This window comes from Enhydra lutris, unplaced genomic scaffold (genome assembly GCF_002288905.1).
Source record: "Enhydra lutris kenyoni isolate GAN:26980312 unplaced genomic scaffold, ASM228890v2 scaffoldscaffold13, whole genome shotgun sequence".
Classification (NCBI taxonomy): domain Eukaryota; kingdom Metazoa; phylum Chordata; class Mammalia; order Carnivora; family Mustelidae; genus Enhydra; species Enhydra lutris.
The window spans coordinates 4793832-4820118 of NW_019154097.1; positions in this window are offsets into that span (position 1 = coordinate 4793832).

The following is a 26287-nucleotide window of genomic DNA, read 5'->3' on the forward strand; positions in this document are numbered from 1 at the left end:
TCGGCTCAGGTCATGATCTCAGGGTCCTGGGATCGAGTCCCGCATTGGGCGCTCTGCTCAGCGGGGAGCCTGCTTCCCTTCCTCTCTCTCTGCCTGCCTCTCTGCCTACTTGTGATCTCTGTCAAATAAATAAATAAAATCTTTTAAAAAAAAAAGTTCTGAGAATCTAATGTAGAGCATGGTGACTAAGTTAATAATACCTCATATTCTTGAGATTTGCTAAGAGAGAGCTAAAACATTCTCACAAAAAAAAAAGTAACTATATGAGGTGATAGTTGTATTAATAAACCTGACTGTGATCATCATTTCAAAATGTATTTATTTATCAATCATCACATTGCACACTTCTGTCAGTAAAAAAAGGGAGATTTCCTCCAACAGGACAAAAATCACACTAAACAGTAAAAATAAGTGTCCAACTCTTGACCTGACTCCAACAAGTAATTAGACGAAGGGCCAGCTTACAGTACCTATAGCTTTCCATAAAGAACACACAGTCCCTGGCTGCTTCACTCAGCACAGATGTCAATGCTAACCATGACAACAAAAAGGATCTTCTCCCCTCACCTGGAGAGGACTGAAGTCCACTATCCTAAAGTCTAAAGATAACCTCTGCAGTCAATTGTCTGGTGCAATTCTTTTTAGAAAAACAAAAAAGTCTGTTTGAGACACTAATCAGAGTAATATACTAATAGTTAACATCGTAAAATCTGGGTGGCTGAGTCGGTTAAGCGTCTGCCTTCAGCTCAGGTCATGATCCCAGCGTCCTGGGATGGAGTCCCCCATCGGGCTCCATGCTTGACAAAGAGCCTGCTTCTCTCTCTTTCTCTCTCCCTCTGCTGCTCTCCCTGCTTGTGCTCACTCTCTGTGTGTGTGTGTGTGTGTGTGTGTGTGTGTGTGTGTGTGTGTGAAATAAATAAATAAAATCTTTAAAAGAAAAAGACACAGTAAGAAAAAAGTCTTCACTAAGAGATTACCAATAGAGCTTGGAAGCACATCATGACATAGGATGGTTGATAATAAGAGTTTATTAAGCACATTTCCCCGCACTGATTTTCTTCTTGTGGTGGAAGGAGAAAATCAGCTTCCCAAAAATGTCAGTCAGAGCTTACTTTTAGAAATAAACAAAAAGAGCTGGATTAGTAAGAGCACCCCCTGGATAGTAAGTAAGATATGTATTTGGCTTTCTTGGGCAATCAGTCACTCTGGCAACATAAACATAAAGCAAAGTAGACTGTGATTTCTACATACCTTCTTCTAAAGTAATTTTGTTATAATTTTAGATTAAAAAAACAACTAAAAAAAAGTTCAGGCTGTCTTTTGCTTTTTAAAGCTTCAAGTATCTTTCAAGTATTAGAATTTAAAAATCTGAAATGCATTCAATTAAACACATTCCCACCAGCATTACCAACAACGCTCCATTATCCATTTCGGTACTGTCTCCAGATGATTTTAATCCCCGCCTGACTTCTCCCTACCAACGAGAACTTGGATACCATCTTTACCCTGCCTGCCCCCATTACTTGGTTGTGCTTGGGGAATTATAATTGCAGTGATCCCGCCTTTAGAACATCCTCCGAGCACAAAGACTCTTTGTATGATTGGGGGTGAGGGGGGCGCCTTCCAGGCTCCACAGCGAAGGGTGGGTGGTGGCAACACAGGCGGCAGAGAAGGAAGAGGCGGTGGGGCCGCTATGATGGCCCTCAAGTCTAGCTCAAAACTGTTCGAGGGGTGTTACTGAAGGGCGTCCAGTCAAAAGGTTCTGAGAGGCCTCTGCACCCCTCACATGTGGTGAGATCACCCGACAGATAGGTGGACCTCCACCAAGCCCAAAGACCAGGGAGAAGGAGGCATGATAAAAGGGAGAAAAGAAAGCACAAGCTGAAGCAGCGCCTCAGGTAATGAAAAAGTCTTGGAAACTGAAGGCATTGCCCCCATGGACCAGTGGTTGGTACTGGGATTGTGGCACCCAGTAGGTGCTCAAATATGAACTGAGGCAGCAACAAAAATCTACATAGGAAGACAAATGTATTAGAACAATTTTTAAATAAGATAGCCTAAAAGCCAAATGAAAAATACTTTTTTTAATTATGAGTCTCAACTCCTACTTACAAAAGCAATTACAAAATGGATACTTGTTTTTACTTTTAGCCTAGACTCCCACCTCAGCCTAGTCTTCAAAACTGTTCACTTTCCAGCTCCATGACAATAAAACAGGTTTCAAGTGAAGATCAGTAAGCACCATCTTCACACACTAAAACCAAAGATGCTAAAGCAGAACGGATACGGACAGGTAACTTTCAACTCAAAGAACATTCCAAAAGCACTACAAAACGTTCTATTTAATTGCTTGCTACTCTCATTCCTCTTACCACTTCTTTCCTCTTTTTCTTTCAACGGGGTCAAATCATTACATGTATCAAAACTCCCAATCTCTCCCTTACTTCTACACATACTTTATCACAAAAGCAGACAATACAGTGATAGTTTTCCATATCAAGACTGGAGGCAGTCACTGATAAAACTCCAGTATAATCCCATCATTCTCTCCCTCCACCTGCCCAACATCACTCCAGTTAACTGTTCCAAGCCGTCCCTAAAATAGTACTAATATCCCTTTAAACAGAACTGGGAAAAAAAATTCAAACTGCTTTGGGTAAGGCCCATAGGTGAGAACTGTTTACTTTCCTTGTGTGGGCATTAAGACTATTTTTGTTAAACATTCTTAGTTTTAAGCAGATTTTCTTTAAAAAAAAAAAAAAAAAAAAAAAACCTGAGGCGCCTGGGTGGCTCAGTTGTTAAGCATCTGCCTTTGGCTCAGGTCATGATCCCAGGGTCCTGGGATGGAGCCTGCATCAGGCTCCCTGCTCAACGGAAAGCCTGCTTCTCCTTCTCCCACTCCCCCTTGCTTGCCTTCCTTCTCTCCCTGTATCTCTCTCTGTCGAATAAATAAATAAAATATTAAGGAAAAAAAAAAAAAAACTCCTTCAAGACAGCAGCAAAAGCACAATGGAACTCTGTAACCATCACCCTCGATCTTGTTTAAAAATGATAATAAAAAAGACAACAGAAACCACTTCAAATGTACCTCTCCCCTGAGTCCACAGAACAGCACTCTTCCATGACAACAGTTCTGAAAAACACACTGCCATTATTTGCAAAAGCAGTAGGAAGTCCAGTTGTGTCCTTGGTTCAGCACTACCCTCCTCCTCTCTCTCCAAGAAAAAAATAAAACAGCAGGAAGCGTAAACAACCACTTAATGGAAAATACAAATGGGTAAATATTTTCAAAATTGGCTAAAAAGCCTCAGGTCTTAAGAAATTGAGGAATGTTAGTGTAGGGGGAATAGGAAGAAGAAAACATTGTATTTCCCCCTCAAACTGAGCACTCCAAGAATGCAAGAACAAATGTGGTGCATAGCTACTTTCTCGTCTTCAATTACCAGACGCTTTTGTCCTTTTAATATTTCTCTCATTCTGTCTTTTCATAAATAACGGTATTTTCAAAATTGAGCCTATTTCTCCAGCTCCATAACAAATTTTACAATTTTAAGCTGGAATCTTGGTTCAACTGAACAAGGTGATGAAAAGCCGGAGGGGGAGGGGGGAGGTTCCTTCCATTTAAAAGTTCACGTGGACAAAACTCTCAGAGCTCAAAGCCCAAAACTGACCTGCCCTCTTCACAAAGTCCTTAACTATGGATGGCACAGTTCATTACACATGGACCAACAAAGCTGCCTGGGACAAAGCCTTCCAAAGTTGCAAGGCCATGCTAGTTCATGAAGCATTTGATGGGAATTAGAAAAGGGTGTCCCCTCTCTGAGGGGACACATTTCCACAAGAAATGCACTTTTTTTTTTTTTTTTTAAGATTTATTAATTCATTTGAGGGAGACAAAGATAGAGAGGGAGAGAGAGTGAGCGCGCCGGGTGGGAAGGGGCAGGGGGAGAGGGGCAGAGAATCTTAAGCAGACTCTACACTAAGACTGGATACCAATGCAGGGACCAATCTCACAACTCTGAGATCAGGACCTGAGCAGAAACCAAGAGTCGGACACTCAGACAACTGAGCCACCCAGGCACCCCTACAAAATGCTCATTTGGTAAGTGGAGCACAAATGAATTTCCACTCCCACTCGCCACACAAAACAGGTGACCTCAGGTTGGGCACAACCCATACAACCCAGCACAGCAGCCCTGCAGCCGTCTGCCTGGACAAGCACTGCACTTCCAAAGCAGGCATTTCACAGATCTCATTACCAGAAGTCCTCACATCTGTGAATATAAATTCATTCCTAAATATATCAGGACTAGAGCAAAAAGGGTCTGGCAGAGAAGTAAAACTATCAAATTTGGAGAAAGGAAATTCTTCCATCTTGAGGGGGCTAATCAGTTGTTATCTGAGACCCTAATCTTTGAACGTAGATTCAATAGCTGAAATCTAAATCAATGTCATAAGCTAAAGCACTAAAACAATCACCATCATCTGTGGAAAAAAGCACCATCACATACATTTACTGTTGGGGGTTTCCTTTCTCTGAATTTGCTGGGTTTTCCTTCTGTAAGACCCCCCTTTTTTTTTTGCTCCCATCCTAATTATAAAACCCCATATTGTGACACAAGTGGTTAAAGTTTATAAAACCTGATAAATAGCCTTGGTGGGCAGTGGGCCCCTTAGCTACCTGCATGAAAATAAGAGTCTAGTCCTCTATGGGTCTATGTCCCCATTATAAAGGGCTTAACACTCAATAGCTTCCAACTCTATCACTCTTTTATGCCCTACAAAAGAGCTAAGTATCACAGGGGCCCAAATTAGTCCTAGTCATGCAGGAGGGGCAAGAGAAGGTAGCCTATAGGGCAAAGTTGAGATGGAGTACAGCACAGAGACAGGAGCCGAAGGCAGCGGCTCTCAAATTTTAGTGGGCATCAGAATCTACTGGGGAACTTTTTCAGAATCAGATTTCTGGGGCTCTCCCTACAACAGGAAAGTCTGAACGTCCTGGGGCACTTATATTTTGACAAAGCTCAAACTGCTGACCTAGGTCCACTAGAAAATTTAGAAAGACTGAGAAATCCTCCATGCCTATCAGCAGTTCCAAAATAAAAGTCAGCCAGTGCAATATACTAGGCTTCCCAGGTCAGAAAAGGGTGAGAAAAGGATCACCAGCCTGCATGCCTAACAGGCTGTGCTGGACCGGAGTCTGTAGCAAGAGTTTCATTATCATGAGACAAAAATCCTGCACTCTATAAACAAGCAAATTTTTTGCATGTGAGAAATATTTCAAACATCTGAAAAATATTTAAAATAAGATACTGAATCTCTGACCCTACACCCAAAATAAGCAAATTCTAATTTGCAATTATCTGATTCAGATTTCTTAGTAATAGAATATTAGATATTATTAAAGCCCTCGGTGTACCCCAGTCCAATCTCATTCCTTGTCTTCTGTTCCCAGAGATAATCTCTACTCTGAATTTGGTGTTAGTTGTTGCATGTTTTTATACTATTACCATATATGCACATAGCCACAAACAACATTATTTTGCATGTTTTCAGATTTTATAAAAGTGAAAACATTTTGTTAAGAATTCTGTAACCTGGGGGCGCCTGGGTGGCTCAGTGGGTTAAAGCCTCTGCCTTCAGCTCAGGTCATGATCTCAGGGTCCTGGGATCGAGCCCCCGCATCGGGCTCTCTGCTCGTGGGGAGCCTGCTTCCTCCTCTCTCTCTGCCTGCCTCTCTGCCTACTTGTGATCTGTCTGTCAAATAAATAAATAAAATCTTTAAAAAAAAAAAAGAATTCTGTAACCTGTTCCCCCACCCCATATTATGTTCGTGAGAATCCATCATTTTAATGCATGTGGCTATAGTTTATTTTTCAGTGCTGTTAAGACTCAAGTGCATGGGACTATCTAACAATGTATGCACTTCCTGTGCTTGGTGGCCATTTAAGCTGCAAGGAGAATGCTTATATTTCTTTCATACTTCTTTTCTTGGACACTTGTACTAGGATTTCTCAGAGCCAGAAACAGACATTTTGGGTAAGTAGGTGTATTAGCTCTCCAATAACACACCACCACACTACTCACCAAGGTGGTTGTATTCATTTACACTCCCACTAACAGGAAATAAACTTTTGATTTCCCCACAAGGTCACTAACACTTGGTTATCACAGTATTTAAATTTTGCCAATCTGTGTGAAATGGCACCTCAATATTGTTTCCATTTGCATTTCCCTGATTAAAATCTTTGACCAGAAATTTTTCATGTTTTTATACATATTTATCAAATAGGTTTTCCTCCATTTTTAAGAAAAATCGAACCTATCTTGTCTAAATCACAGCAGTTATTCCACAGCACCCGTCCAACAGCCACCACAGCTGGAAAGCCAAAGTGCAGGAGGGCAGCAAGAAAACAGCTGACTTAAACAAGGAATCATTTCGGACAAAGGGCCCTAATTAATGCGTTTGCTAATTAGTCTTCCCCTTCCCTCTTTTGTCAAACCTTACTTCCAAGACAATACTGAGAGCCAACAGCCTTAGAACAGGAGAGAGAATGGGAGGTGGGGAATGAGAAGACTAAAACACTTATATGAAAGTACAACTGTCTTTACTAGAAGAAAATGAAGTGATTGTTGCAGACCAATACCTATTACTCAACCTTTAAGATACCATCCACCTCTAAACAGACTCCTTTCAAACTCATCACCCTTGACTCCTTCCTTGAAACATCCCAACTTTTCTCAGGACTAGACGCTGCCCCCTTCCCCTCGGAAATCCTTTCATCTCCCTTCCCCCTCAATGACTAAATATCTTCTTTTCCCCCATTCTACAGCTTCTATTTCCCAGCGCCACAGGAACCTCTTCATTGCTCTCGCTCTCGCTGTCTCTGAACTCCAAGTGCTCTCCTCCTTCCCTTTCCAAGATGCATCCACAGTCAAAACCACACATTGAGGCACCCACTCCCAAAGAAAAATGGGAGTCCCATACAGTATAGGGCCCTGCCTAACATACCAAGCAGGCGGGTGACTTGTCCCAATCCTCCCCGCCTCCTTCCCCCTTCACGCTTGGGGTAGCTGTTCTCTAGGGGTTCTCCATGGGTGACAGATCCAGACCACCCGGGAAAAAACTAATTCGGCCTTCTACAGCAGAAATGCTTTTTACTAGGGCCTTATACGCACTTCTGTTTGGGGCACAAACAAAACTTGGACAATTTCATGAAAACAGACACCTTGTGGGTGTCTCCACAAAAGCGGGAAGGGCTCCCTCCTATTAATTTCAGCTGGATTGGTTTAGTCCGGGCAATGGTGGCCTGGCAGAGACCAAACGGTCCCCACGATGAGAAGTTTCCGAAGCTCTGCCCCATTCACTCAAGAAAGCCCTCTCCCAAAGACTACACCCCCCCATACGACTCTTTCCCCCCGAGGCTCCCCAAATCGGCTCCCCAGGGTACCACCAAGCCCCCAAAGCGGCCCCAGCTCCTCGGACATCCCACCCCGCAAGAGATCCCATTTCTTTTTTTTTTTTCTTTTTTTTTTTCTTTTTTTAAAGAGAGATCACAAGTAGGCAGAGAGGCAGGCAGAGAGAGAGAGGGAAGCAGACTCCCCGTTCAGCAGAGAGCCTGATGTGGGGCTCGACCCCAGGACCCCGAGATCATGACCTGAGCTGAAGGCAGAGGCTTAACCCACTGAACCACCCAGGCGCCCCGAGATCCCATTTCTTAAGCCTACCTAAAAAGCGCTGGGTGGGCGTGTCTGAGAGCAGGGCCTAGCGCCCCCTCCTCCGGATCTATGTCTCTCCGGTCTCCGGGGCTAGGGGCTCTTCCTCCTCCCAGCCCCCCTGCTCCGGGCCCGCGCCAGCTCGGGGTGGCCCTGGGTCCTAGCCAGGCTACGACTCTCACCGGCTACGTGACCTTGGGCAAGTCACTTCCCCTGAACGCCTCGGTTTCCTCCTCCGCCAAGCGGAGACCTAAAGAGGTCCTGCCCTGCCCACCCTAAGGGAGGGGGCTACGCACCGGGTGGGAAAACGCTTTGTGAGCCGCTCGGCGCGACGGGGCCACAGGGCTCACAGGGGCTCCGGGGCCGGACAAAGCTCACCCGGACAACGCTGACCCGGACAACGCTCCACCCCCTGCGCGGGGTCGGGCTGCTGGACCGCACGCCTCTGGGCCCCCCCACCCCCAAAACCAACCCACGCCCCTCCCCGCCCGGCCGGTTCCTGGACCCCGTACCTGCTCCCGGCGCTCGGCCGCAGGCGCCGCCACTCTGGGCGCTCGCCCGGAGAGGCCCGTGGCCCGGAGGGCTGAGGCGGCCGGCAGCGGCTGGCTCGGGCCGGGGCGGCGGCGGCGGGGGGCGCGGGCGTCGCAGGGGCCCGAGCTCGGCGGCGCCCGGCCTGGGAGACGACGACTGAGGCTGGAAGTGCGCGGCGGCCGCAGCTGCTGAGGCGGCGGCGGCGGCAACCGCGGCGGCGGCGCTTCCGCTCATGGCGGGGCCGCGGGCAGCGGCTCCGACTGCGACTCGACTCCGGCGGCGGGCGCTGACTGGGCCCCGGCCGGCGGCAGCAGCGGCGGTGGCGGCGACGGAGGCGGCTCCCGGAGGGGGAGGAGGCGGAGCCGGGAAGCGGCGGCGGCGGAGGGGGCGGGGACGCGGAGGGGGCGGAGACGCCGCGCCGCCGCCGCCAATGGGCAGCCGGTTTATCAGCCGCGGCTCAGGGGCAGGACAGGCGGCGCCGTAGGGCATCCTCTGCCGCGGCCGCTCGCGGAGGCGGGGAGACTAAGGGCCGCCCGCGAGAGAACCCAGCTCCCGGGGCGACCCCGCCCCCGGTCCGCCTCCCGGGCACAGACTCGGGCCTCCCGGGCCCGGGCCCGGCCCCGCGCCACCCAGGCCCCGCTGCGCCTGGGGCTCAGCTGCTAGGCTGTCTCTGGCGCCAGTATTTGCGCTCGCGAGTTTGCTAGGGGATCGGCCCGGGTAGCTGTAGCTTGCCGGCGCGCCCGCTGACTGGCCTCCCCGTGCGCGGCCAATGCCTCCTCGGCCTCCTTCCTTCTCTTCCCCACACTATAGCCAGTCTCCTCTCTACCCGCCTCCCTCTTTTGGCTGTTTGCTCAAAGTTTTTTCCCTTTCAGACACTTAGGAAAGAAACTGTCAGCCCTTCTTGAGTTGTGTCTCAGTGATAAATCAACGGACCCAGAGAGGATAGTAGAGGCAGAAACGAAAGAGATGGAGGGAGATGCGCTGCCTTCTCTGAATTTAGAGACCCATCTTGACTTATAAGCAGAAGCCGGCCTGGCTCGGCCTTGGCCCCTTGCCCCTTCCTCCGACTTTCTCTTCCTCTTTCTTACTTTAAACGCCCTTGTTGTTAAAAAAAAAAAAAAAAAAAAAAAAAAAACCTTACAGGAAACCATCTAACCCAGCTGGGCCTAGTCTCAGAGAGAGGCCGGGAGGTGAGGAAAGGCTTTTGAGCTGTGCTGACGGTGTTCTAAGAGAGAAGAATTCTGCAGATTCATGACCCTCTTGGCGGCCCTCCTCTCCTTGGATAGGATATTGGTTACTGAACCCATTTCCTTTTCATGTTTTTCTTACTCTTATATCAAAGCCACAGAGGAGCAGAATAAAACTCAACCGCGTGCTAGGAGTGCTGTTAAGTACAGCCGTGTGGGTGAGGGTGCAGCTAAACTGCTGACTAGATCGTTTCCAGAAAGCGTTATCCTCAGCCTTTCCCCACACGCAATCACCAACCGGGAACTGAGTAGAGAGAGAGCAGGTTACACGTTGACAAGGCACAGTGCTACAGTGCTAGGCTGGCCCCATGAGAAGGACGTGTGGATGAATCTGTGGCAACGGACATTTTAAATTCCGCTTTGACAGTCACTAGGTACTGATCTTTCAGTCATCAACAATGCCAGGCCCTGGGGATACAATGAAGAAGGTATAGGCCCAGACTTCAAAGAGTTTACAAGTCTCCTTGGAGGATGGTGAGATCAATTCTTAGAAGTTAAGAGCTTAGGGGTGCCTGGGTGGCTTAGTCGTTAAGCATCTGCCTTGGGCTCAGGTCATGATCCCATGGTGCTGGGATCAAGCCCAGCATCAGGCTCCCAGCTCAGCGGGAAGCCTGTTTCTCTTTCTCTCTCTTTCTTTCTCTCTCTCTCTCCCCCTGCTTGAGTTCCCTCTCTTGCTGTTTCTCTCTCTTTCTCAAATAAATAGATAAAATCTTTTTTAAAAAAAATTAATAGCTTAAGGATGATGAGGAGTTTACCAGGTGAAACAGCCTGGGGAAAGTGGACTGGGAAGACTTTAAGAATGTAATTGGTCAGGGACACCTGGATAGCTCAGTTCTTAGGTGTCCAACTTTTTATCTCAGCTCAGGTCTTGATCTCAGGATCCTAGTATTTCCTGAATCTTATCCTTCACTTTCTCATGGCAGGTAACATATTACTACTTGGGGCTTTAGTCCCAATGCCTTCTGTAGAATGCCCATAAACTATGGCATTCATCTCTCCTTTAATAGGTCTCAGCAGCCTTGAACAAAATCAGACCAATTTAGGGATGCCTGGGTGGCTCAGTTGGTTAAGCGGCTGCCTTTGGCTTAGGTCATGATCCCAGGGTCCTGGGATCGAGTCCCGAATCGGCTCCTTGCTCAGCAGGGAGCCTGCTTCTCTCTCTGCCTCTGCTTGCCACTCTGCCTGCTTGTGCTCTTTCTGACAAATAAATAAAAAAAAAAAACTTAAAAAAAATAAAAAGAGGCCTATTTACACCCCAATGCCCAAATCCCAGTTTCAACTCTTAAAACTCCAGTTTGGTCAAATGCCTTTCCCACCAGCCCTGGAAGAAAGGGGGCAGGCAAGCAGTTTAATCCAGTAACCAAAAGACCCCATTGAGGCTGCCTTGGAGGCCAGGAAGAAACAAGAGAGAGGACTGGGTTAGGCCTGGGGCCACCTCATCCCACCAGTTAAGGGGTACAAAAGAGCGAATGGACCACAGGGACTCCTGGGTGGCTCAGTTTCTTAAGCATCTGACTTCAGCTCAGGTTATAATCTCGGGGTCCTGGGATCAACCCCTGGAGGCCAGCCCAGTACTGGTGCCTGATGTCAGGGGCCCACTCAGTGGGAGTCTACTTCTCCCTCTGCTCCTCCCCCTGCTCATGCTCTCTCTCTCTCAAGTAAGTAAATAAAATCTTTTTTTTTTTTTTTTAAAGAAGGAAAGAAAGGGGTGGCTGGGTGGCTCAGTGGGTTAAAGCCTCTGCCTTCAGCTCAGGTCATGATCTCAGGGTCCTGGGATCGAGACCCACATCAGGCTCTCTGCTCAGCAGGGAGCCTGCTTCCTCCACTCTCTGCCTACTTGTGATCTCTGTCACTGTCAAATAAATAAACAAAATCTTTCAAATAAATAAATAAATAAAAATTTAAAAAGAAAGAAAGGATCATATCCATGTGTGTTGCGACCTTTATCTCTGCAAATGTCCATTCTCTAGCAATGATCAGGAAGAGAAATGAGTATGAATGTTGAGGGAATCACAAGTTTAATAGGGCTGGAGCACAGCCTGGGTGATAAGTGGAGAGAAGAGACCAGACTGGAGACTTAAGGGGAGACCAGAAGACCTTGAAGAGTATTGAATGTCATCCTGAGGCATTTGAACTTAACCCAAGTAAGTAAAGGGAGCTATTGAAAGATTTAGTAAGAGAATAAAATAATCTGATTGGATTTTGGAAAGACTCTGAGAAAGGATGGGAGGAGAACAAGAAGAGAAGCAATAAAACCAGCTAAGAAGCTAATAGGCAAGCTACCAAAGTGACCTAAATTGAGGCAGAGATGGTAAGGAATACAGATGTATTAAGATGGTAGAATCATCAAGATGTAGCTGTTGAGGAAGATGAGAGAGAATCAAGGATGAGAAAGATTTTTTTATAAAGATTTTTTTTTTTTATTTGACAGAGAGAGATCACAAGTAGGCAGAGAGGCAGGCAGAGAGAGAGGAAGGGAAGTAGGCTCCCTGCTGAGCAGAGAGCCCGATGCGGGGCTCGATGCGGGGCTTGATCCCAGGACCCCGGGATCATGACCTGAGCCGAAGGCAGAGGCTTAACCCACTGAGCCACCCAGGCGCCCCAAGAAAGATTTTTGGTTTGGGCAGCTAGGTGATAGTAGTGCCATTCTTGAAGGTAGGGTATACATGGTGAGGAACAGAGAACTATGACCCCAGTTAAATCAGTTTATTGTGGTGATCCTCTCTTTCCTCATCCATATAAGGCAGAAGCGCTGAGAGAGTTGGATAATAGTCACTGCTGTACAATTACTAATGTCTTTCCCAGACTGGCATCTAGAGATTTGCAAAGGAGAGGCAAGATAACAGAATTGCCTATTTCATTTTTTGTTTCTATTTTTTTTATTGTGGTAAAATATACATAATAGATCTTACCATTTTAACCATTTTCAAGTATACAATTCAGTGGCATTAACTACTGTCTTAGCTTGGGCTGCCATAACAAAATACGATAGGCTGGTGGCTTAAACAACAGAAATTTTTTTCTCACAGTTCTGGAGACTGGAAGTCCAAGATCAAGATGTCAACTTGGTCAGATTCTGTTAAAAGCTGTCTTTCTCTCTGGTGTCTCTTTTTATAAGGACACTGATTTCAACTTGAGGGCTCTATCTTCCTGACCTCAAAACCTAATTATCACCCAAAGGCCTCAACTCCAAATATTATCACATTGAGGGTTAGAACTTCAATGTATGAATCTGAGCAGGACACAATTCAATCAATAGCAGTTATATTCACAAAGGTATTCAACTATCACCACTATCCATTCCAGAAGTTTTTCATCAACCCAAACAGAAACTCTGTACTTCTGGGGCGCCTGGGTGGCTCAGTGGGTTAAAGCCTCTGCCTTCAGCTTAGGTCATGATTCCAGGGTCCTGGGATCAAGCCCCGCATCGGGCTCTCTGCTCAGCAGGGAGCATGCTTCCTCCCCTCTCTCTCTGCCTGCCTCTCTGCCTACTTGTGATCTCTGTCTGTCAAATAAATAAATAAAATCTTTAAAAAAAAAAAAAAAAGAAAGAAACTCTGTACTTCTTAATCCATAACCTTCCCATTCTCTTCCCCTCCAGTCCCTGGTACCTCTATTCTAATTTCTGTCTCTATGAATTTGCCTATTCTAGGTACCTCATATGAATGGAATCATACAATATCTGTCTTTATGTGTCTAGCTCATTTCACTTACCATACTATTTTCAAGGTTCAACCATGTTGTAGTGTGTATCAGAATTTCATTCCTTGGGGTGCCTGGGTGGCTCAGTTGGTTAAGCAACTGCCTTCGGCTCGGGTCATGATCCTGGAGTCCTGGGATCGAGTCCCACATCGGACTCCCTGCTCGGCGGGGAGTCTGCTTCTCCCACTGATTTCTCTCCTCTCATGCTCTCGCTCTCTCGCGCTCTCTCTCTCTCTCTCTCTCTCAAATAAATAAATAAAATCATTAAAAAAAAAAAAAGAATTTCATTCCTTTTTAAAGTGAATATTCCACTATAAATATATAATATTTCACTATATATATATATATATATATGTTTCATTCATTCATTCATTTGTTTCATTACTTCATTCATCAATGGACATTTATGTTGTTTTTTGCTATTGTGAATAATATGCTCTGAACATTGGCATACAAGTATCTGAGTCCCTGCTTTCAGTTCTTTTCAATTCCACCTAGGAGGAGAATTGTTGCATCATAGGTTAATTCTATACTTAACTTTTTGAAGAACCCACCAAACTGGTTTCCACAGTAACTGCACCATTTTACATTCCCACCAGCAATGCACAGGGGTTCCAATTTCTCCACATCCTCACCAACACATGTCATTTTCTCTCTCTTTCTCTCTCTCTCTTTTTTTTTTTTAACACAGCCATCTAATGGACATGAAGTGGTATCTCATTGTGGTTTCTATTTGCGTTTCTCATTTCACTTTTAAGCTCAGCACATCTATTATTTGTGTTTGTCTTCCAGCATGCTTTGCTGGTGTTCTTTTTTGCTTTGTCTTTTGGTTTGTTTGTTTGTTTGTTTGTTTTTCCTGGAGGGGGAGGAGTAGAGGAAGAAGATAAGAAAACAACGAAAGAGTTCCAGAAAAATTGTAACACACAATAAAATTTAATAGTGTGTAAAACCAAAAGAAGAGCCAGCTAGTCTCAGCTACAGCACAGAATAATATTATGGAGCCTTAGCAATTGAAGGACTCCAGAAATGGCAGAACTCAATGACCATTGTAACCATTCCCAGCAAAGGCAGTGAATATATAGCAGAGCCAGATGGAAGGAGCTGGAGCACGAGATGATGCATTTAACCCCCAATATCACATGCCTCTACTTGTTCCAAGCACATCACAAACACCTGTGAAACACTCCAGACTCCTCCCTGAAACACCTGGGGATGTACGTTGCAGGCTGTGGATGAGAGCAATAAAACACATGCTGACCATTTTTCTTCCTGTTATAATGCTAATAAGCATAAGTTTCTCTTTCCTTAGGCTAGATTCCTAAAAAAATTGTTAGGTCAATGTTTTTAAAGGTTTTCCTTTCCAGAACAACTATCACAATTTATTTATGTAATCATTTATTTTTATTTAAATATAGGGGGTTGACTTGATCCTATTATTCACTCACAAAGCCTCTCACATTGATTTTACTTATTATTCATTTTTATCCATATCCTCTAATCTCATTCCCTTTTCTCACCCCGGAAATCATTCCAGTATGTTAAGCGTATATCCTTTGGTTTGTAGATATTTATTTAAAAAAATTTTTTATAAAATAAAATAAAAAACTGTTATTTGTAGATATTTATTTAAAATGTGTATTACTATTTAAGATTCGTGTATTTTTTTCTTACATAAATAATATTATAAAATACATATATTTTTCTTTTTGTTCTTCCTTGCAGTAACAGGTTTTTAAGATCTGGTCCATACTTCCACTACTTCTAACTACTAACTAACTCCACCCACCACATTTTGCTTAAGGACTTCTCCAGTTATGGATGTCCAAACTGCTCCTCACAACCCAAATCAACAATGCTGTGAATATCTTCATACATGCCCCTTATGAGATCTATGTGAGAATTTCTCTGGGTTATACGTCCAGTACCAGAACTGAATATTTTATAGTTTTTTTCTCTTTTATATAGTTCTGATTTTCATTTTTTGATCATTGATAAGGATGTGTGTGTGTGTGTGTGTGTGTTTCTTTAACCACTGTATTCTTCCAGGAATTTTCTGATCACATCTTAGCCCTATCCTTCGTTGCTTCTTTTAAAGACTAATTTAGTCTGTAATTGATTGTAACACATTGAAAAAATGTGATACATGAGTCCACACATGAGTCCATAATGATACTCAAAGAGAGAATGAGAGAGAAAAGGGGGGGGGGGGAACCTCATTTACCATCAATGGAAATACTGTGACACTAACTCTTTTGTCAGGTAACGTAATTAAAGAGAAAGAATGAAGCATTTAATGTGTCATTTTAGGAAGAAATTAGGTTCATCCCCAATTGATGAGGGAAAACTCTTCTTTGCAGAAGAATGTCGGCTAATAAATGTAGAAGGACTGATAGAATTAGAAATTCTCCATTTTGCCATCTCCAATGAGATAATTGATTCAGGTAAGAATCATCAGTGAATGTTAAACCATTAAAAAAGAAAGAAGAGAGACGAATCTGTCATTGTATCTGTTTCCTACCACTCACTTGCCCTATGAACACTTCCAATTTGCCTTTGCCCCTACCATTCTATTGAAACTGCAATGCTTGAAGGACAATGCTGACTTCTCAATTGTGAAATACAATGGTCTTTTCTCATCCTCCGTGATCTCTTTATGGTATTTGACTTTAGTGGCTGCCTCCCTTTTCTTGTCATTCTCTCCTTTCATCCACAAGAGACTGGTTATCTGTTGTATAACAAAACAAACTAATATAAAGTGGCTTAAAACAAAAAATGTGTTATTATTTCTTGTGCTTCTGTGGGTAGACTCGGCTCAGTGGGGTGGTTCTCACTTAGAATTTCTTATAAGGTTGCAGTCAGATGGAGGCAAGGGCTGGAGTGATCTGAAAATTCACCTAGGCTAGATATCCCAGATGGCTTTTCACCACTTGGCTGGTACCTACACTGATGTGGCTAGAAATGCTGGGGTTAGCAGGGCATCTCACTCTCAATGCCACTAGCGTGGGCTTCCTAACATCGTGGTCTCAGGCCAGGTAGACTTCTTACCTAGTACCTGGCTTCCTCCAGAGCAACTGTTCCAATTGTCCCAGGTGGAAGCTGCCAGGCTTTTCATGAGACAACCAATGGCCCATTTCTCACCTAATATGCATCGTGTATTTTTTCCATTTTTCTTTAGAGGGGAAAAAGAACCAAAGACTCCTCCAGAGCTAAGTGTAAAACTCGTCCATGTTTTTATTTTCATTTTTAACTATGTATGTATCCATATCTAACCCCAAAGTCATTTTTATTTTTAAGGTACATTTTTTCTCTTTCTTTCCTTTTTCCTTTCCAGAGAGAGACAGAGCATGAGTGGGAGGAGCAGAAGAGGGAGAAGCAGACTCCCTGCCAAGCAGGGAGCCCAATGCAGGGCTCAATCCCAGGACCCCGAGATCATGACCTAAACTGAAGGCAGATGCTTAACCGACTGAGCCACCCAGGTGCCCCCCGAAGTAATTTTTATTTATTTTTTAATTTTATTTTTATTTTAAATATTTTTATTTATTTACTTGACAGAGAGAGACCACAAGTAGGCAGAGAGGCAGGCAGAGGGAGAGGGGGAAGAAGCTCCCTGCTGAGCAGAGAGCCCGATGTGGGGCTCGATCCCAGGACCCTGGGATCATGACCTGAGCTGAAGGCAGAGGATTTAACCCACTGAGCCACCCAGGCGCCCTACTTTTGATTTAAAAAAAAATTTTTTTTGTTTATTCATTTGAGAAAGATAGAGAGACTGAGAACAAGCAGGGGAGAGGCAGAGGGAGAGAGAGAAACAGACTCCACTCTGAGTGGTAGCCTGACATGGGGCTCGATACCATGACCTGACCCAAAGGCAGATGCTCAACCACCAGCGCCACCCAGGTGCCCCCAAAGTAATTTTTAAACTTTTTTTTTTTAATTTATTTATTTGACAGAGAGAGAGAGAGAGATCACAAGTAGGCAGAAAGGCAGGCAGAGAGAGATAGGGGGAAGCAGGCTCCCCGACGAACCCCGAGAGCCCGATGTGGGGCTCGATCCCAGGACTCTGAGATCATGACCTGAGCTGAAGGCAGAGGCTTTAACCCACTGAGCCACCCAGGCGCCCCCCCAAAGTAATTTTTAAATACTCACTTTATACCCAGTCTTTTGAAAACATTTAGTTTTCATAGAAGTGGGAAGTGTCTTTCCTTTTGCACTTGTATTTCTGCAGTTTACTTAATATTTAATTAAGTAACATAATTGTAGAAATAAATACAACTAACAAATTCAGGGCAGAGTAGCAGAAAACAGCCTATTAGGTGTGAATGTTCAGGATACAGAGGCATAAATTGGCATATTTTACATAGGTAATGGAAAGCATTAACCAATTAAAAAGAGTTCCTAATATATCTTTTATTGAATCTCTCTCTCTCTCTTTTTTTTTTTTTAAGATTTACTTATTTATTTTAAGAGAGAAAGGAGAGGGAGGGCAAGGGAGAGAAAGTCGCAGGCGAACTCTGTGCTCAACGTGGAGCCTGAGGTGGGGATCAGTCTCACAACCCTGAGATCATGCCTTGAGCCAAAACCAAGAGAGACACCCTACTGACTGTGCTGCCCAAGCACCCCATTGAATCTTTTGAAGTGGAAGGAACATAAACCACCTTAAGAAACTTGGAATTTATTGGCTCTTATACCCCCAAATCTAGGATAGTCTGGCATGCCTTTCTTTCTTTTTTTTTTTTTAATTTACTTTATTTGTTTGACAGAGAGAGACACAACAAGAGAGTGAACATAAGCAGGGGGAGTGGGAGAGGAAGAAACAGGCTTCCCACTGAGCAGGGAGCCTGATCCCAGGAACCTGGGATCATGACCTGAGTCCAAGGCAGACACTTAACAATTGAGCCACCCAGGTGCCCCAAGTCTGGCATGACTTGATTCAGGGGCTCAAATGACATCATCAGCTCCCAATTTTCCTCCCAATTTGCTCACTGCCATGTTGGCTTCATATAGGTTCTAAGCAGTAACAAGGTGGTGATTGTAGCTTCTAGCACAGAAGAGAGAACATGTATTCCTCTCAGCAATTCTAGCAAAAGATTCAATACTTGTCATTGGTTGAGACTGGGTACATGCTCACCTCTGTACCCATCTGTGGCCAGGACAATGTCATAGATGACCTGATGGATTAGGACGGAGTCCCATGCCTCCCTGAAGTCCTATATAACCCCATGGACCAAGAAGAATTAATTACCTTGGAGAGTTCCAGGATGCTGTTACAAAAGCCCATTCCTGCAGCAATTCAAAGAAGGACTATGTGCTGCTGGAGGGCAAGTATAAGGTCTTGTTCCTCCCTGTACTCCCACCCCACAAACTTAACACCCTGCATGTTTCCCTGCATGCAGCAGGCACTGCTTATTAAGCTAAAATCACAAGCATCTTTTTCTTTATTTACTGTGCACCTTAAGGCAGTTTATAGAGGATTTGCCCTCGCTGTACAAAATGCCAGTCCCCATTTGCCTGAATTTTGTTATCTTTTGATCTTTCATGCTGTCAAAAGGCCTCAAAGCATAGGTTTGCATGGGGTTTGGACTCAAAGACTCACAGAGCCGAGCTCCATTATAGAATTCCCCGAATAACGTCTTTCCTCTCCATCTCAAGTCTTACATGTTGCTTTATAATTCTGGCTATGGCAAGGCTGCAGTTTTAATTTCACCTTCTGGGTTTGTACTAGAGCCACTTTTAAGGACTACCCTTGGGTCTTTCCCCCAGTTCCCCTCCCCCCACACCCTTCCCTTGGTCCCTCCCTTCCCTGCAGCCACAGCTGCCTGGCTCCAGGGCACTCAGACGGCGCTGTCGCCTAGGCAACCCAGAAGGGGGCTTCAATCTACTGTCTCCCCAGAGGGGCCGGGCTGGCCCTGAGCCAGGAAGAGGCAGGGGGCAGGGAACCTGGCTGGCCCAGCGCAGGGCATGTCGGGAAGTAAACAGACCACTGGTGTGCTGCCGGCCTAAAGAGAAGGGGGAATGTCATTGGTGTGATTGTCACAAGCGGACCGCCAAGGTCGTTATGGCCAGCTAAGACATCAGGAATGGGACAGACGAAAGAAGGCCTGGTTCATCTTGGGCCCAGATCTGCAGTGTGGGGGTTAAATGGCTGAGGCTCTGTATTAGTTTCCTGGATCTGTAGTAACAAAGTATTACAAATCAGGTGGCATAAAACAGCAGAAATTTATTGTCTCAGAGCTTTGGAGGTTACAAGTCCTAAATCAAGTTGTCAGCAAGGTCGCACTCCCTCCAAAATCTGTAGGGGAATTGTTCCTTCCCTCTTCCTAACTCCTGGTGGTTTACTGGCAATCTCTGGCCTTCCTTGGCCTGCAGCTGCATAATTCCGATTTCTGCCTTCATGGTCACATGGCACTCTCACTGTCTCTTTATATGGCCGTCTTCTTATAAGGACACCAGTCATATTGGATTAGGGGTCCACCCAACTCCAGTGTGACTCCACCATAACTAGTTAACATCTGTAACAACTCTATTTCCAAACAAGGGCATGATCTGAGGTATTAGGGGTTAGGACTTCAACATATCTTTTTTTGGGGGGGCGGGCACAATTCAACCCATAGCAGGCTCCTAGATAGATATGAAATAATGGAGAAGTTGATTTTATTTTATTTTTTATTTTATTTTATTTTTAATTTATTTATGACAGAGAGAGATAGCGAGAGAGGGAACACAGGCACAGGGGAGCTGGAGAGGGAGAAGCACCCTTCCCGCTGAGCAGGGAGCCTGGATCGATTCCAGGACTATGGGGATCAATCCCAGGACGCTGGGATCCTGACCTGAGCTGAAGGCAGAAGCTTAACAACTGAGCCACCCAGGCGCCCCAAAAAGTTGACTTTAGAAGTTCCTGTGGTATAAGACAAAGGCTTCCAAATGTTATTTGACTAGACAAAGGAAGTCCTGGAGCACCAGTCTGAGGAGCTTGGCTTTTTTTTTTTTTTTTTTTTTTTAAGATTTTATTTCTTTATTTGACAGAAAGAAAGCACAAGCAGGGAGAAGGAGAGGGAGAGGGAGAAACAGGCTCCCTGGGGAGCAGGAAGACTGATGTGGTGTTTGATCCCAGGATCCTGGGATCATGACCTGAGCAAAAGGCAGAGGCTTGAGGACTGAGCCACCAGGTGTCCCTTATCATATATAAATCTTGGAAGAATGGCTAGCAAAGAACTCTGCAAATGTTCACAGTTATTATGCAAAGATGATCAATGCATTTGGAGAAGGAGGGCAGAAAAAACTATTATTAGTACTGGTTGTAGGCTTTAGAGTGTGGAACGACCTCTCCTCCCCTCCAGGAAGCACAGCACTTCTCAGTTTTCCAAGTACTCTGTCACCCATTCTCCTCTCTATGCAACCTTCACAACAATCTTGTGAGGTAGTCAGGATCTCATTATTGTCTCCATTTTGCAGATGGGAAACTGAGACCCAGATGGGTTAAGTCAGTGGTTTTCCATAGTTTTTCTTCTGGGACACATATGACAGATGATTTTTTCAGATGGACATATACCATGGGTAATTCTTTCCCCATTCTTATCCCTTTCTCTCCCAGTGGAAAATATCTGATGCTCTGTAGCCATTACAAAGGGTAAGTTGAGGGCACCTGGGTGGCTCAGTGGTTAAGCGGCTGCCTTCGGCTGGGGTCATGATCCAGCGTTCCTGGGATCAAGTCCCGCGGTGGGCTCCCTGCCCAATGGGAAGCCTACTTCTCCCTCTCCCACTTGCCCTGCTTGTGTTCCCTCTCTCACTGTCTTTCTCTGTCAAATAAATAAATGAAATCTTAAAAAAAAAAAAAAAAAAAAAGGAGGGTAAGTTGAGGGGTGCCTGATGGCTCAGTCAGTCGAATGGCCCACTCTTGGTTTCAGCTCAGGTCACAATCTCAGGGTTGTGAGGTAGAGCCCTGTGTCAGGGAGTCTGCCTTGCATTCTCTCTCTTCTTCTGCCTCTGCCTCACCTCTGCTCTCTATCTCTCAAATAAATGAATAAATCTTAAAAAAAAAAAAAAGGGTAAGTTGAGCCATATGTAGTTGATGTGGGAAGATATCTCTGATGTATTGCTGATGGAAAAATCAGATTGCAAATTTACCATTTATAGTAATATTCTATGTATGTTTACACATGCATACAGCTGTCAGGAAGGCCACACAGGAAACTGTTAACAGTGGTTGATTCTAGAATTAAGGAGTAAGAGGCAGTACAGTGGGTGGAGGAGATTTCACTTTTTACTTTATGCAATTTTAAATAAGCATGTTTTGTTTTTTTTTTAAAGATTTTATTTATTTATTTGACAGAGCACAAGTAGGCAGAGAGGCAGGCAGAGGTGGGGGGGTGGAGGGGCAGGGGGGAGGGAAAGCAGGCTTCCCGCTGAGCAGAGAGCCCGATGTGGGGCTCGATCCCAGGACCCTGAGATCACGACCTGAACCAAAGGCAGAGGCCCAACCCGCTGAGCCATTCAGGCGCCCCAGCATGTATTGTTTTTTATAACAAAAACTTAATTCCATTCTGAAAATAAAATATTCAGTATGCAAGTAACATAATGTCAGGCATACCTTGAGTCTGCTCTGATTTTCTTCAAGGAAATAATTCATGAATATGCATAGACTATCTCTGGAATGGTATTTAAGGAGGCAATGACAATGGCTGACTCTTAAGAGGGAGACTGAGGAACTGATGTTTGGAGTCAGGGATGGGAGCAAAATGGATTTTTCACTGTATACCGTTCTGTAAGACTTAATTTGTTTTTAACGAAATGCATGTCTTAAGAATTGAAATGAATTAAGAGAAAATTATTAAAAGCTTCAGTGGCTTATAATTACCAATGAATGATTTGTGGTGTACCTCACAACCGATCACAACACATCAGTACTTCCCACTGGATTAGATACTAAGCAGAGTACAGAGATCCAAACACAGGACTTCTGACTCCAAGTGTGTGGCTTTTTTTTTAAAAGATTTTATTTATTTATTTGACAGGGAGAGGGAGAGACCACAAGTAGGCAGAGAGGCAGGCAGAGAGAAAGGGGGAAGCAGCCTCCTCACTCAGCAGAGAGCCCAATGAGTGGCTGGATCCCAGGACCCTGAGATCATGACCTGAGCTGAGGACAGAGGCTTAATCCACTGAGCCACCCAGGCACCCGTGTGTGTGGCTTTTTTACACTATATCATTGACCAGTCTTATTGCTTCAAAGGTTGCAGCCTCTCACCTCCGGCACCCTCCAAGTCCACTCCCAGGCTCAACAAGCCATGGTAGTGATGCTACAACTGACATGGCAGAATAGTCATAATTGTGGAATTAATACTCCAACCAGTCTTTAGCCAATATTTTTCAACTACATTTTTTTAAATAATTTTTTTCAAAGATTTTATTTATTTCTTTGAGAGAGAGGGTGAAAGCAGGAGAGAGACTCGGGGGGCTGGTAGGGGCAGAGGCAGAGGGAGGAGCTCCCTGAGCAGGGAGCCTGATGTAGGGTTCAAGGTTCCCTTCACCCTGCTTGTGATCTCTCTCTCTCTCACTCAAATAAATAAATAAAATCTAAAAAAAAAAAAAAAATTTAACCGACTGAGCTACCCAGGTGCCCCTCAACCACAATTTTTTTTTTTAAGATTTTATTTATTTGTCAGAGAGAAGGCGAAAGAGAGAACACAAGTGGGGGAGTGGCAGGCAGAGGGAGAAGAAGCGCGGTGTGGGACTCAATCCCAGGACCCTGGGATCATGACCTGAGCCAAAGGAAGATGCTTAACCAACTGAGCCACTCAAGCATCCCTCAACCATGTTTTAAAAATATGTACATATTTTAAAATATGTATATATTTTTAAAGAATAATCTCTACACCCAGTATGGGGCTCAGACTCACCACACTGAGATCAAAAGTCACATACTCCATCAGCTGAGCCAGCCAGGTGCCCCTAGCCAACAACACTTCTATATGGTTTCACTTGCTCTCTTTTTTCTTCATTGAGATATAACTTACAAGTAGTAAAATGTACATATATGAAATGTTCACCTCAGCAAATTTTTACATTTGTTCACCTATGTAACCACCATCCAGTTCAAAACATAGATTACACCATCTTTTTCTTAAAAAAAAAAGATATTATTTGTTTATTTTGGAGAAAGAGCGAGAGAGTGAGCAGAGAGAGGGACAGATGGAGAGGGAAATAATCTTTTTTATTTTTTCTGTTATGGATATGGATATGGATCTTGGGACTCCAGGATCATGACCTGACCCAAAGGCAGTTGGTTAACCAACTGAGCCACCCAGGCGTCCCTACCATCTTGTTAGAAGGCTTCTTCATGGGGCACCTGGGTGGCTCAGTGGGTTAAAGCCTTAAAGCCTCTGTCTTCAGCTCAGGTCATGATCCCAGGGTCCTGGGATCGAGCCCCGCATCGGGCTCTCTGCTCATCGGGGAGCCTGTTTCCCCCTCTCTCTCTCTGCCTGCCTCTCCAGCTACATGTGATCTCTGTCTGTCAAATAAATAAATAAAATTAAAAAAAAAAGAAGGCTCCTTCATGCTCCATCCCATCTATACCCCCTCCAAATGTAACCTCTATCTGGCACTTATCTTCGTAGATTAATTTGTCTGTTTTTGAACCCCTTATAAATGGAATCATAACATATCTACTCGGGTGTCTGGCTTCTTTTGCTTCACACTATTCCATGAGATTTGTCCCTGTTGTGCATAGCAGTTGTTTGTCAGTTCCAGGAGTGGAAGTACTGATCCATATGGTCTACATACATGCACCTGTCTTTATATATACTACCCAAGAGTGTCCAACACAGTATTACAGTTTATACTTCTACCATCAACATAAGAAAGTTCCAGGTGCTCCACATCCTTACCCACACTTGGTATTGTCAGTTCTTTTAATGTAGGCCATTTTGTTGGCAGTCACCAAGTCTATTTTAACCTCCATTTGGTTCTCTGGTTCCCCCATCTGCTCAGTCTTCTGGTCTGACAGCTCCTCAATGGACTCGGTACTTCTGACCAGCACTTCCTGCCCTTCTCTGCTGGAATAGAGCCCTGTCCTGCTATGACTCCAACCCCTGATTGAATCCTAGTGCTCACCACCAACAAATCTGATCACAGGCTAAGACCTGATTCCAGCACAGACAGAGCCCACATGCAAATCACAGACAGGTCTCTACCGTAATCACAGACTATATTTATAGCCCACCACAGACTGAGCCTGATCACAGCTACAGGGTAAACCCTGATCCCAACCAAAATAGGAGCCATGACCCCAGTAGCCGATCAAGCTCTATTCTTAAAAGCAGCCTGAGCCCTGACCCAACTCATAAACTGACCCGATCCAAATTGATCCCGATCAATACAAGTGGCTAAGTACAATGTTGGAACTCATTAGAGGATATGAAATTGCAACAATAAAATGTATTGTGAAGTGAACTATTATATAGCCTCTCCTCGATTCACTTCAAATTTTAATTGTCACTGAATTTTGCTAAGTTAGGGAAAGAGACTATAATCAACCCTACCCTGCCATGTTGTAAAGAACAGGCTGGAGGCGGGGGAGTGTGGCTCAAGGAAGACTAAAGCTGAGCTAGCCCTGCAGATGGTGATGGAAAGACGGGTAACCTTCTTCCTGTCCTCACAAGATGGCAGGTTTATTTTAAGGGTGTTTTTAACAGCTTAAAAAAATGGATTCAAAGAACACTGGGGGAAGCCTCTGATTTTTGGGCTTCTGCCCATGGTGACTTTTTTTTTTTTTTTTTTTTAACAATGGTATTTAACTCCCAGTGAGATTTGTTCTTTCATTACATTCTGATCGCATTGCTTTTCCTATTCCCCCTCCTTGCAGTGGCTGTTGAAAAGGAAAAAGGAGTCAGAGCCTTCAAGAATGAATGCTTAGAGGTTCTGTTTGCCCTTCCTCTGCTAGTCAGCAGCAAGCTGAGAACATAATTTTCACTTTTTCTTATGGTCTGGAGAAAATCTTAATTTCACTCTTAACACCAGGAAAAGTGCCCATGAGTGGACTGTGTCCTGCGAAGGAAGGATGGGTGAGCAGTCTACAGTGAAAAGTGGACTTTCACAAGAGTCTTCTCTCTTGGACAAAAGTCCTGATTGGTGTGATATATTTGATTTCCTAAACGATAACTGGGTAAAACAACTTGGGAAAAGGGGCTCCATAGTATTGTGGACAGGCACTGGTCTGGAGTCAGGAGACCTGGACAGTTCCACCGCCCTATGTGACCTGCTACAAAGGGATTTCCCTTTCTCTAGACCTCTTCTCTCCATCTATAATAATGAGGATTAAGCATAGCTGTTTGTAACATCTTTTACATACAGTATCTCATTTAATTCTCGTAACAATCCCAATAAAATGGGAAAAGTTTTTATTTCCATTTCACAAAAGAGGTAGCAGGAATTAGGAGAAATTAAGACTCACCTAGGTAACATAAAAATTAAGTCATTGTATTTTGTTTTAGATGAATGTAACTCTTTAATGTTGTTCAATGTTTGTCATAATTTACTCCTTAGAAAACACCTATTAAGCATTTTCATATGCCAAATACTGTTTTTGACTCAAAGAGCAGAGACATTTTCAGACTTAATCTGCTTGGTAATGTATCATCTGAGGGGAGTATGAATAAAGCATTTTCCCTTTCTCCTTCTCTTAGGACAAACTCCGGTTAACTTTATAGTTCTGTCTCCCCAGAAATCTAATAAAGGTGCAATGAGGGCTATGATATTACGCAGCATTGTTTATGGTAAAAATAACTCCTGATCGGTAAAGTGCATGTGGGTCAGGGTATTTAAGTCCTGGTAGGAAGTCATGGCTTTGGATCTCCCTGAGTGCAATAAACTCATCTCCCGCAGGGAACCTGAAAGCTGTGCCCATAGGACACAAAATATTGATTCTTATTTAAGACAGTCATTTCTAGGGATGCCTGGGTTGCTCAATTGTTAAGCGTCTGCCTTTGGCTCAGGTCATGATCCCAGGGTCCTGGGATCAAGTCCCACATTGGGCTTCCTGCTCAGCAGGGAGCCTGCTTCTTCCTCTGCCTGCTGTTTTCCCTGCTTGTGCTTGCTCTCTT